The following is a 13,212-nucleotide window of genomic DNA, read 5'->3' on the forward strand; positions in this document are numbered from 1 at the left end:
GCAATCCCGGGCCGAGGTAACGCCGATCCGTAAGTCCGTATGACCCGCGAGTGCTTTTCCGAAGTTTATAATTTATCGCAACGCAACCCGGGACGTGTACATGTCGCACACATATACACACCAGCAACAGTAGCAGCAGCAGCACCAGCAGGACCCGGGGACGAGTGGAACTGCGCCAAAAACCCCCCCAAATCGTGTTATGTGTTATGATTTATTGCTCGAACGTGTCCTGCGGCAGTGTCCTCTTCTCTTTCTCGTCGTCGGCGTCGCGGCAGCAAAAGAAGAAGAGAGAGGGATGGGAAAAGGGAAGGTACACACCGTGACAGCGACGCGGTTGTTGCGGGGACTGTTGCGTGAAAATCTGTCAACACTGACAAACCCCTCCGTTCGGCGAGGAGAGAGGAGAGTACAGTGAGGAGTGTCGAAGTAATTCCCGAATAAATCAAGCCAACCAAGCCCCAGCCAATGGAAAATGGCCTTTCCCCGGGGATGGGTGTGGAAATTAAATATGTAACCAACGTATGTGCTGCGTGTGTGTGTGTGTGTGTGTGTGTGTGAAGGTGTGTGGTATCAGTCGGAAGAGCTTAGACCCCGGTTGATGAATGGCGCTGTGATAGACTGTGTGTGTGTATGCATGTATGTGTGTGTGTGTGTATGCAGGTGTGTGTGTGTGTGTGTATATGTGGATCAGTAACGATGAATACACTTTTTTGACGGAACATGGCCCATCCCCACGACCAACACTCCCATCACGCCCATCACTTCCGTATCGGACGTGAGGCTTCGATGTTCAGTAACGCGCACCGCGAACCGAAGAAGAAGAGGAAGAGTGTCTTAAGTGCCACCAGCAGTATCAAAGGCAGCAAATGAGGGATTTGTTTTGAGGCAGTGCCCCAAAAAGCAGCGCCACAGAGCGGGGCTCAAACGAACAAACAGAATCCTCTCGAGGCCCCACAAAGTCCTGCTGATGAAAACGGAAACGGACGCGAAAGAAATACCGGGAAGAAAATAATACCAAAAACAACCCAAAAACAAAACCGTCCCGTCCGTCCCGGCCGCTTGCCTTTGGCCTGGGCCTGCTCGCTGCAAGTAATGATGATGATAATGCCGGGCGCGCTTTGAAGCTCGACCACCGGTCCCCCCCAAGATGGGGGCAGCGCAAGCAGCCAAAAAAACAGAACAAAGGCAAAGATAATAAGAATAATAATAACAAGCAACAAGGGGGCAGAGAGAAAGAGAGAAGAAGAAAAAAAAAACGGCAAAAAGGCCGGGGCTAAATTAAAAGAAAACAAACGCGGGGCGCAAGCGAAACGCGAGCTCCAGGATTTTGCCAGGTCGCCAGGACCAGGACCTTCCGGAGGTCGAAGCAACCGATGCGCAACAGTGTGTAAAAATTGATTGCAACCGGGTGGTGTGGCGCCCTTGGAAGCAAGTGCCGTTCACTAAGCGGTCGGTGACTGGGGAAGGAGAGAGAGACAGAGAGATTATAGCATGCCTTGTCTGCCTGCCTGTCTGACAGCCGCGCTCACTGCCATAGAGGGCTATATGGTTAATGCTTGTTATTCCGTGTACCCGAAGGTACACCTTCAGATTGTGACGGTTGTGACTGGTGTTGCTGCTGGAGGTGTCTGGTGACGGCGGAGTTTTCTTCAACGATCCGCGTTTTTCTTTGCCTTTAGTCATTCGCTTTTATGGTGGTGCCATTCGAACGCTACCATGAGAAGGACGAGATCCCGCGGTACTGCTCGTTACTGAGAAGCTTTCGCATCGGTTGCTTAGTTTCTTGGCTGCTGTTTTGCGACGTTTTTTTTGTTCAGTTTTTTTCCGTTTGACGTTTTAGATATTCCTTACTCAGCGCAAGCGTTCCCCTATGCCGGAGTTTGTGCCACTTCTGCATTCGTTTTTGTCATGTAAAACCGTCGTCCAAGAGCCGCCAGCAAGGTGCTCCCTGATGAAACCTGTGTGTGAAATGTAAACCAACCAACAGCAGAAGGGAGATCGTAATGCATGGTGGTGGTGATGTAGCAGTAGCTTAAAATAGGGGCGACCTTCCATCACGAATTCGAGCTACTACTACTACTACCAGCCCTCGCGACCGGACCGGCGAAATTAAAAGGTAGGTTTATAGACGAGAGAGAACTCCCTTCCGCAAACGATTCAAACCATCCAGAGAGAGAGAGATAGAGTGGCATCTTGCCAGGGGAAAACCTTGCAAAATAGCAGACGAGACGAATACATTAGCCCAAGTCGAACGTTTCTCCATCTTATTCGGGTCATTTGGTCGCTATTTATAGCGCCTATTTCGAAAGATCCGTCACACTCCATCGCTTATCCAGCGAGTGCCGACGGTAGCCGGCACTAGGGGCCACCAAATCTGTTCAACAGTTGATTTGCATTACGTGAATTCGTAGAAGCATTAGGCTTCTGCGGATGATGCTCGCTGCAGGCCATTCTGCTGCTGGCGTCGCTTGAAGTCGCAACATTCAAACGAAGTTCATCGTCGTACTCATCGGGAGTTTACGTTTTATGGCTGAAGCGTACGACTTCGCGATAAAACAAACCCCCCGGTAGTGGCAAGTTTGTAGCACCAGCAGCAACCACCAGAAGCAATTTGTTACTGACTTGTTCAATACCAGGCCTAATCGCTCAATTGCGCTCGACTTGGGACGAGTCCCGGGACGAGTCCCCGAGTCGGTAAGCTGCGGGCGAAATAAAAACCGAAAAACTTTCCCTCAACTCGAAGAACTCGAAGACTGAACTGTTTTCTCTGTCTGGAGAGTGGCTGGAGATTGTTAAAAAGTTTACAGCGATTGCCTTGATGGTAGCGGTGGTGGTGCCCTTTCCCTTGGCCGTTCCATTTGGCCAGGTCGCAGCAGCAACATCAAACGCAGCAGCAATCAAGTCAGCCGTACGGAGATCGCGACTTTCCGATCGCCTTTGCGCCTCGTCACACAGACACAGAGAGCTGAAGATGCAAAAAGCCCAGTAAAGACGCTCCCTGTTCGCGGTACAAGTCGTAAAATGAGCGATACCCTCGGTATAGGGCGATGCAGAGTCAGCCGCTGGAATAGCTGGCACCAAGTTCCGCACCCCCATTCCGTCGCGCCACTTGTTGTTGGCTGTTCAGGGGTTCACCTGAGGTGGCCCTCCGCTCACCGACCAACCGACCGACCGAGTTCTTGCCTTGTTTGCGCTGTTTTCATTCACGATTGAATGATTCTCGATGGTTTTCCTGCCGTTGCTCCACAAGGGAGAAACACGCAAAAACCGTTGACGGTCCATGCGGGCGTTCACGTTGGAACTTTTCGGTCGGTCGAGTTCCTTCTTCCCTCGGTCCGATCCCCTTTGACTACGTCAGCATGGCCATAGCATTTATTTATCTTTCTTAGGATTTTCAGCCCGTGGTGGACAGCGTTCGAAGGACCAACGCTGGTCCTCAGCTGCTCGGCTGGTTTGGTTGCGCTGTTTTCTTCACCTTTCCAAACAGCAAAAATCAACAAGCCAAGGCGGACACGACGGGGAGAACTTGGCCGCTCGGCCGTTTCCCTTGCGTTCCTTGCGTTCCGTTCAGTCAATCATCGTTAATGGCGATTTTATTGATGGTTTACTTTCACTCCCGACGTTAATGGTTTGTTGTGCTTGCATCAGCAGCGGTTGAGTGAAGGTGAAGGAACTCGTTCGCTCGCTCGCTCGTTCGTTGAGGAAAACCGTTTTTCCAACTGGGCGTTGGTTGGTGCGTAAGCAAATTCGTCGTCTTGAGTTGACTCTAGGTTGAGGGTTCCACGGATCCGAATCCGAAAAAAGGGTATTCTGAAGGAGTCTGGAGAGAGTTTTTCTGCAGAAGGACAGATATCGAGAGGGAGAAATTCAAGAGAAGGAAAGAGAGAGAGAGAGAGAGCTGCACACTAGCAGAAAAGTAGAAGAACCGTTTGGGGTATAATTAAGGTAATCTTTATCCACGACACGTTCTCGAATGTGTGTGTCTGTGTGACGTACGTACGGAGTCGCAGCCTGCTACGATCCAGGATTCCCAGTGACAGTTACCAACAACGACGACTACGACGACGACTACGACGATGACGATCGTTACTTACTATTCATCGGTCGATCCCCGGTTCCGTATCTCGTAGTACCATCAGTCAACAGACGCAAACACACACCGTGGATACACCCGTGGAACGTCCCACTTGGCACGTAGTGGAAAGCCTTGCCACGTCACGATGTGAGCACGATGGCGCAGCACACTATGGTGCTAATTGAAAATTGACATTTAAAATCATCACAAAACGAGACCGCTGGTGGCGGTGCGCTGACGGTTGCAAACGCTCCTGGCACACAAACACAACACTGGCCTAGGTCCCGGGCCAGTGCGCGCGCGAGATTTCTCCGCCGCTGTATTCGTTGTGGCGTACCGCACCTAAAGGAGTAAGTTTTCCCCCAGCCCAAGACCCGTTCCCGTTGAAGCGTCTCCAATGCGACAACAACATCGAAGCAAGCGCCCGTCTGATAGTGCCAGCGCACATTGGGTGTGGCCTCGCGTAACGACAAACTTGTTGTAACGATTCCTTCTCAACAGCAGCAGCAGCAGCAGAAGCGCGTTGAAGTGTTGCCAGAAGCGACTGACAAACACACTTCTCCTCTGCCTGTTCGATGCTGCCACCGATGATGGTATCGTGGCATCAACGGTGGAACCGGGACGAGCACAAGAACTCGGCGGAGTGTTCCTTGATTTTGCAATTTCCCTGCCACCGGTCCGGGTTTGCGGTAAAGGCATTCCGGATGCGTGCTCGGGTACATTCCCCATTCTACGCCATGTCCTGGGTGAGCTATGCTGTGGCGTCTGGAGGCGTCAATACCTTCTGATCCTTGCGCATTAATGCTAGTAGCTAGTATGTAGCGCGTTTGAACGTTGAATCGAACGTGTTCATCTACGGACGAGGAGAAAGATTGCCCAGCAGCCCAGGGACTATTCGTCTCCAAATAAGCTGTCAAACACAGCTTCAGGGTGTGTGTGCTTGAATGTCACCCTGAACGTAGCGCTGGCGCAAGCGATTCCACCACCGCTTAAAGTGATTCGTTTGATGACAGATGACTCATCTGCCAAACGTGTCATCGTGTTCGTTGGTGGCGTCTCTGACGATGTCGACGAATTCCCAAGTTCAACGACATCCTGCCTGGTATCTGTAGAATTTCGCCGCGAACGCGCAACTGCTGGCTGTTGGCTGGAAAGGCAGACGTTCAGAATGTTACGTAACCGACAACATCTGCTGCCACTAGCATCATGTTGTGAACTGGACGACGATAGTCAATGAGCCACTTACAGCGACAGCTACAATCCGGTTGTATTGATCAGTCGTCGTAGCAAAGCGTCAGCAGGACCTGCAGGATCACGTTTTCGAACGGAATTATCACCATTATTATCCGCTTTCGCAATGCATTGCATTGCGCAACAACATTGTGACCCGTTCCCGTGACGAGGGCAACAGGAAATGGAGCGGCACCGAATTCCGGGTTACCGAAACCTGAATCCCCACAAAAAGGTTATCTAATCGATCCATTATAATGATTACTCAAGGATTATTCCCTCTTGGAAATGCCGGGGAGGGAGGGAACTCATCTTTCCGTTTCGTTCTCGAACAGCTCTTGTTATGCTTAAAATCGATTCAGATTCCCAGTTTCGATCGACAGTACAGGTTCGATTTCGCTTCACTGCAGACCAGTCGGATATTTGTTCAATCTTTCGTTGCTTTATCGAGCGAGAATGGAACGATAAAATGGTTGAAATGTCGATGATTGGCACAAACCGATAGCGCTGGCTGGCTGGCGGTGGCTTTCCGTTTCTGTAAAGAATGTAAATGAATCCCTGCAGCTCTCGGTTCGTTGGACTCCTGCCGAGATTTAAGCATTGGTTTAACGGATTTCCCGTTCCCCGTTTCCGTCTCTCCCTTTGCAACATCCCACGAATTGAATGCTGCATGCCTCGTGTCGGCATTTTATGCGCGCGAAATACATAAAACAAATAACAGAAGAAAAAAAAACAACACCACCAGCGCGCAGTGAACAGATTAAACATGGCGAAAGGATGCGAACACGTGCGATGTTGGTGTGAGCGGTGTTGTGCGTGCGTGTCCGTTCGTGCGTCCATCGTGGCCACGTGGATAATGGCCGCGGGTGTTCCAGCGATACGCAGTAGTGACCACTGGGGCATTTCGTGGGGTGGGGGGTCCTTGTTGTCAGGAGATGTAACCGGAAACGCCCTCCCCCCTTTGCGAAAGCCCTATCATAACGAGCCAGCCTGCTCGGCGGTGGTTGCTCCTGTTGCCGATGCTGCTGTCCATGGGATGTCATCGTATATATCAAACATAAATATTGCTCTCCTGCTGCTGCTGCTGCTACCGTTGCTGCCATTGCTGGTCTGATGGTGAGGGTAACGGATACGCGAAAACATTCACGCTTCGCTCACCAAACCAGACCAGACACACACAAACACACGAGCACACGAGCACACACGGTTTTCGAGCATAAATGTTTCATGTTTTCCGTCGTGCGTACTTGTACGCTGCATCCTTGCTACCACCACCACCAGGACCGTGCTGCGGGTACAACAGCATCCACATCCGTTCGCGGTTCGTGCTCTATGGGGAATGCCTGGCTACCGTATGCTATGCTGGTGATGCCACCGCATGATCGATAACTCTCTGTCAGCGCTGCGTCTACGTCTCGCGACCGCATGACGGGCGGGAGGTCGGGGAAACAATTTGAAAAATATAATAATAATAATAAAGATAAAATCGTAAATAAGGCAAAAACTGGCGTTGGCTGGCTGGCTGACTGGTTGGCCATTGGAGTGAAACGAAAGGAGCAGCAACAGCAGCAGAAACAGCAATGGCAATAACGTGAAACGAGCAAACGATGAAGTGGAATGCGGAAGTAGTAGCAGCAGTAGTAGTAGTAGTAGCAGCAGCAGAAGGGCGGTGCGGTCACAGTTGCTGCTTTTCCCACCGTGAAACCCATCAACAGCGAGGACCACCGCGCCAAACGGTCTCGGTCGTCGTCGCTCGTCGCTCGTCACTCGTTTAACGCTCGTTTCGTTTGACGTGGTTTTCCCCGCCGTTTTTTTTGGGTGTTTTTCATTCGCCTTTTTTGCTGCTGCTGTTGTTGTTGTGGTTGTTGTTGTTGTTGCGATCCTTCATCACTGACGAGCGAAGACTTGGCTTGGCTTGGCCACTAGCAGCGATACGGAGATGGTTTTTCATTCTTTATTTTTTTCTCTCTCTTCGTTTCGTCCATCTGGTAGTCGATCAGTCGTTTTTCCTCATTTTCCCCCCCTGGTGTAATCAATCAATTTTAATTTTATATATAAATTTACAACCGCCCCTCCCTTTCCACTCCTGAGTCCGGTCGTTCCGTTCCGCTTCTTCGGATCCGCTCATTAATCATTCGATGCATTCGATGAGGTGAACGTCCCACGAAAACACGCGTTCGTGCGTGCGAGCAAGGAAAGCTTTCGTCGATTAGCGTAGAGGGGGGGGGGGGGGTAAAAGTTTCCCTCCCCCTCCCCACAAAAAGAAACGAAAAGAAGACGGAAAACTTTGTCCGAATTTTAAGTCCAAGTAGAACGGGAATGTTCATCAGCGCTGTGGATTGTCTGATGAGATGTTTGGTTTGGTCCAACATCTCGTCCTCGTTCCTCGCCGCTCTAGTAAATCTACATTCAATTAACACCCTCATCGACATGCTTGGACAAGAGCCATTTTCCTTTCTCCTCGCTTGTGCCAACGTTGCGGCAGGTGTTGATGTATGCCATAGCATCACCACGAAAAGTGCGCCAATCAGCCGCTGGCCATTTCAGGTGATTGAACAGCAGTCACTGTACGTGCCGGGCTTGGCGGTGAAACGGAGAAGAACGGAGGGGATCTTGATTGATCGATTCCGCTCGATGGCTAGCCGAAAACTTTGCTGGCCACCGATGGCCACCTGCCAGCCACGATCCTCGATGCTGTGCTGTGCAGTGCAAGGGACGCTATAAAGAAAAAAGGCGAAGGAAGGAAAACTTTGCTCTTTCCCTTAGAATTAAGGGACGAGGAAGAAGAAGAAGGGACTGGGCGTGTGGTGGTTGTTTAAATTCCTCCAGAAACTTACGGTGGTGGCATCACTTTGGAAGACAGATCCTTCAGTTTGATTGATCGAACACACACACACACACACTCGCAGCACCGCTTGTACGGTTCCATGTGGTGTTTGTGCTGATAAGAATGGAATAAACTTTCTCACATCCGGCCAAACCTCCGGTTGCCATCTGTTTGGTTGGTTTGGTTTGGTGTAGCAACGAAGCCTGGACTGGACTGGACTGGACTGGATGCTCACTCCCAGGGAATTCCCATTCGGGGAATTCAAATTAATTTTCCCACCAAGTGGCCAGCTGGACCTGCGAACAGATTCCCGATGGCACAGCGCAAATGAAGAAGATGAGGAGACAAACATCCCGGGAGGGGGAAGAGAGGCCAAGAGCTGGCCATTGGTCAGCATTGCACTCAGCATCGCTCAGCAGCAGTCTCAGACTTTATTAGATCGAACCGAAAACCTGAATTGCGACCCCTCGTTGGAGTAATTGGATCCATTGAGGTGGTGGTGGTGCAAGAGGACCACCGAAGGTTTGCTTACAAATTACTGCTCCCAGGACCTGTGTACTGTGGCGCCACAAGGGCGCCAGTGAGGTCAATTGGTCGACCGCCCCCTCTCCGTCCACGAATTGCGCAATTCGGTCGCCCACAATTGGATCAACCTCCCCGTTGGGGAAAGAGGGAGCAGGAGGGGTTGAGTACACCCGCGAACTAATAAGCAAGAATTTAAGTCATTGGCCAAGTGGCGGGCTTGGTGGGGTGGTAGTAGTGGTGACCACCACCGGTGACCAGTTGTTCCAGCAACAAATTAGGAAAGTTTCAAATACTTTCTCTGCCTTTGCCGTCGTCTGGTGCCGGCGTTTGGCGTTGAGCCCGGGGCAGCAACCAGCAGCCCGACACGCAAAGTGTCACGAGAGAGGAGACGTTTTTGGGGTTCGAAAAAGGCCGGGGAGAGCTGGACGTCACCTTGATGGTGTCGTGGTGTGGCTTGGCGTTGCTCCGGTGCCGTTTTCCGTAACTGTTTTTCGTCCAAGAGGGTTAAAGGCTACACCCGGGGGGATTACAATGAAGCTTTCTTGGAGCTCGAGCACTAACTGCTTAATCGTATTTCGCGTTTTGTTTTTCGCCCCCTTTTGTCGTCTTTATTGGTGTTCGGTTGTGTGCCTTTTGGACCACACTACGACCAACACCGGACGCTGCATCATTGTTTCAATAGCATTTGAATACTGTTTGGAGCAATATTGATGAGGTAACGGTTTCTGCACTAACAGAAAATGTTCGTTTTCGTAACGAAAAACAAAAGCAACATTTTTTGTGCGTCAACCAAAGTTTATTTTGATAGGTTGAATGTAATAAGAGTTTGATTACATCTGTGTACGTTGCGGGCATAGTGATGTACAGCAATATAAAGTCATATTCGTACGGTTATGCTACGCGGTGCAAACTAATGCGAGCACATTATTATGAACATTATTAAAGATTCTGGTAGAGAAATGATCGCTTGTTGTGGCTGATATCACTGTCTTGGAAGAAGTTAATTTGTTTATGCGTGACGATGATTTTAGTGACGGAGAATCTGTCCGCACCAATCGGAATAGATCGAATTTTAAGGGAGGTACATTAGTTTTCAGATTTTTTCCTGAATGCTGACCTTTTCGTAAGCATTTTGTGAAAGTTTTACATCGGACAACATCGGAGCAGAAATGAGTAGTATACAGACTTTAGTGCAGAAAAGTACAGTGATTCAAATTCATATTCTAAGCTAAAGGGACATTAGCCACGCATTGCATAAAGTAAAGATTTTTCGCTTCAAATTATTATTGATTTTTAAGGAAAAGATATCATTTATACCAAGTGATTATTTTTTAACCGGAATTAATTGTTATAATTGCATAATGTGCATAAGAATGCGCTATACGATCATTAGTTTGCACCGCGTTGCTTAGTACAACTATTAATTTATGTCACAATATGATTGTGGAACAAGATCGAGCTATTTCTATTGCTGAAATAAATAATAAAATTAATAAATGATGTTTTGTTCGTTTCACTGTAGAACATTTAACTAAACCGGATATTTTTGCTAAGAAGTGAAAAGTGTCCTTGCTCCAGTTTTGTTTATCCATGAACGTTTTGTTGCAATATGACAATTTCCCTATCACGACGAACATTTTCTGCGTCTGGTAGAAGCACCCTAACGCACTAAATCCCGCTGGAAAGTGAACATAATTTACAAATAAATTGAAAATTGGTTCGCTGGTCGGCCACTGCTTAGCGTCCGATGCCAACGGCAGTCCCCGAGCGTATGATAAACTATCAGCTGCTACAGCAACGGCAGTGAAACATATCCCCTCCATTATTAAAGCATCATTACCGGACCATCCAACGGAACCACCACCAAGCGTGGAGCACAATCTTCCCCCAGCACTGGCACTTCCTTCTCGCCGGCTTCCTTGTACCGGCGGTATGTCGAGGTCACTTTTGGTTGGGTAAATGAGCGTACTGCCTTCTTTTTCTTCTTCTGCTGCCTGTTTTTCGCTCGCTCCTTGCTCCGTTACCATGGGCGCCTCCATTAGCCGGAGCTTTGGCACAATAAATTTGCGAAGAAAACCTCTGCGCCGGAAAAAACAAAACAAAAAACAGAAACAAAAACCAAAATAAAGCAGCAGGAAGAGAGCCTTCCCCTGGTGGGGCTGAATGGAGAAAGGGATTATGGTCGTGGTGGATGAGGATAAGGCGGTGGCGGCCTTTTGGGTTATTAATTAATCTGTGAAGCAAGATGTACCAGCACCAAAAGCCAGCCTCCTCACTAACACTACACAGAGGCAGATAGAGAGAGAGAGAGAGAGAGAGCTTTACAGCAAACGCGGATATCGTTGGTGGACCGTCGTGGCCGGTTGTGGCGTCCGGGGATCCTCATAAGCTGATCCTGAAATTGACGCGCATGGAAGCACATCGCGCAGCTGACGCCGTGGGTGGCGATGGTGGTCGTCCTGGTCATGGATCCTTCCACTCCCACTTCACCGGCTTCTGCTTGTCCGGTTCTGTTCGTCTCTCATGCGATGCGTTTAGGACCGAGTGTCCGGTGGCCGTGCTCGGTGACCGTAATGCGCATTAGCATAGCTAGATGCTGGATAAAGAGAGAAAGAAGGAACGAGAGAGTGAGTGAGAGAAGAAGCAGCAAACAAACCATAAGGCGGAATTAAAGTCTTTAAGCGGCGTTGGTTCCGGCCTTCCAGTCGGAATGGTCCAACGATCATTTCCGGCTCCCCAAAGACCCATCGACGCGGAAGGTCAGTGGTGTGTTGTGCTTGGGCTTAGGATATTTATTCCACTTTTCCGGGTCCGGTTTCCCGGTCATCTTTGCCTTCTGCATTTAGCCAGCGAGCGAGCCACATTAAAAGCAGAAACAGGCCACGGGAAATAAACGTGACGCCAGCCAGCAACGGAATATACGATTGACGTGCCTCGTGTGGCTGTCATTTCGAGGGAGGGAGGTACGCGCCAACCGGTACGCGCGGCCCCCTTACTACATCATCCATCCTACCAGCTTACATCTTCATTCGCGAGTGAATCAATCAAGTCGTGCTAATGAACGCACGCATAAAGTGACAGCCAGGATCTGGTGCGCCCCGTTGGTGTCATTATGAAATATTAATTACCAAGATACCGTCCAGCTAGACTCGTGATGGTAAACACTGCAAGGTCCACGGTCTCAGGGTCCCCGGGAGACAGTCAGAGGTTTGATGACTGGACTGGACTGACGGCCTTTGGTGCGTGCAATCGGTGCTCGGGATGATCGATGGATGTCTATCGTGTTGTAGACGCCTCGGTACTGCTGCACCTTACGAACGGTGGCCCCAATTTGAGGCACGCAGCAGCAGCAGCACCGACATTCCGACATTCGGCCTTTGTCAGCCTCTGGTCTGGTGATGGATCATCCCGAGGCGCTAAACCGAGGTGGACGGTACGATGATGCCTAAGGCGGTTCGTACGGGTAGCATATGGAAGCATTTCATTGTGTTCGGAGGAAGATGGGATTCATTTGCCTTCTGGGAAATGGATACATGTCGATGAGGTGTCGAAAGGATTGTTGATGCATCTCGCAACAGATTCTCGCAGGATAACAAGCTTGAGGAAGACAGGATTCTACCTGTTTCCAGCACGCGGATACGTATTGCACAATACTATACTATGCAATATACGTATACGTATACCAACATAATACAATACAAATATTATACAATACAGAGGAGCAGAAAAGGAAAATGATATAATGAAAATGCTTACCGCTTTCTTGGTATCGTATTCGTTCGAGAAATGAGATGTAGGATTCCCTGAAATGCAGAAAGGATAAGGATAGGACCGCTAAAAGCAAGATATTGGACTTTGATTCCAAAATTCTGGAAATTAATATACTACGTTTTCCACTTTGTCGGTTCATTTCTTTCGGAAGCAATTTCCATATCCTCATATGATCGATTGCAAGTATTGAGAAGACTTTATAAGTTTGGCATACCATTTTCATGACTTTCTTCAAATTCTAGTTACGATACAACATTTTATATACGATGCAACGACTCTAATCCCTCTGATAATCGATTTGATGGGCGCTTTCAAAGTGGTCATGGGAAAATAAAATCAAGCAGATGCTTTGAGTCATGTATTAACGGTTATTTTCGATTTGGTCTATAATCGATATTGTTATCAGTTTTACTTCGATTGATACAAAAGATGTATGCCATACCCTTGGAAGGATCAGCATTAATGAAGAAAAACAAAAAAAAAATACTGTGACTGAAAACAGTAAAATATCTTGACTCCGCTTAATGCGGGAAAACTCACCGGAACGAATGTGTGTGTGCACAATTTGTCAATCTTATCAATACACCATGCCATATTGGAATCTTTACAGTTTAAACTGAAATCATTCCGTGATTTTTTCGTCTTTCAATACAATAAAATGCTGATTGAAATAGCACGGCGTGTTGCTAAATACAGTGACCGGCATAAGTAAAAGCCCACCCCTTGATTTTTGTAGATTTTCGACTATAAATCCTACATTTTCTATCGTATCCGGCAAGTGTTG

The 13,212-nt window shown here is 48.8% G+C and overlaps 1 protein-coding gene across 1 annotated transcript in view; it reads left to right on the top strand.

Moving 5' to 3' along the window:
* The window catches only part of LOC125948549 (neural cell adhesion molecule 2-like), a 118,487-nt gene that overhangs the window by 661 nt on the left and 104,614 nt on the right, over positions 1 to 13,212 (top strand). The window lies entirely within an intron of this gene.

This window comes from Anopheles darlingi, chromosome 2, assembly GCF_943734745.1.
Source record: "Anopheles darlingi chromosome 2, idAnoDarlMG_H_01, whole genome shotgun sequence".
Classification (NCBI taxonomy): Eukaryota; Metazoa; Arthropoda; class Insecta; order Diptera; family Culicidae; genus Anopheles; species Anopheles darlingi.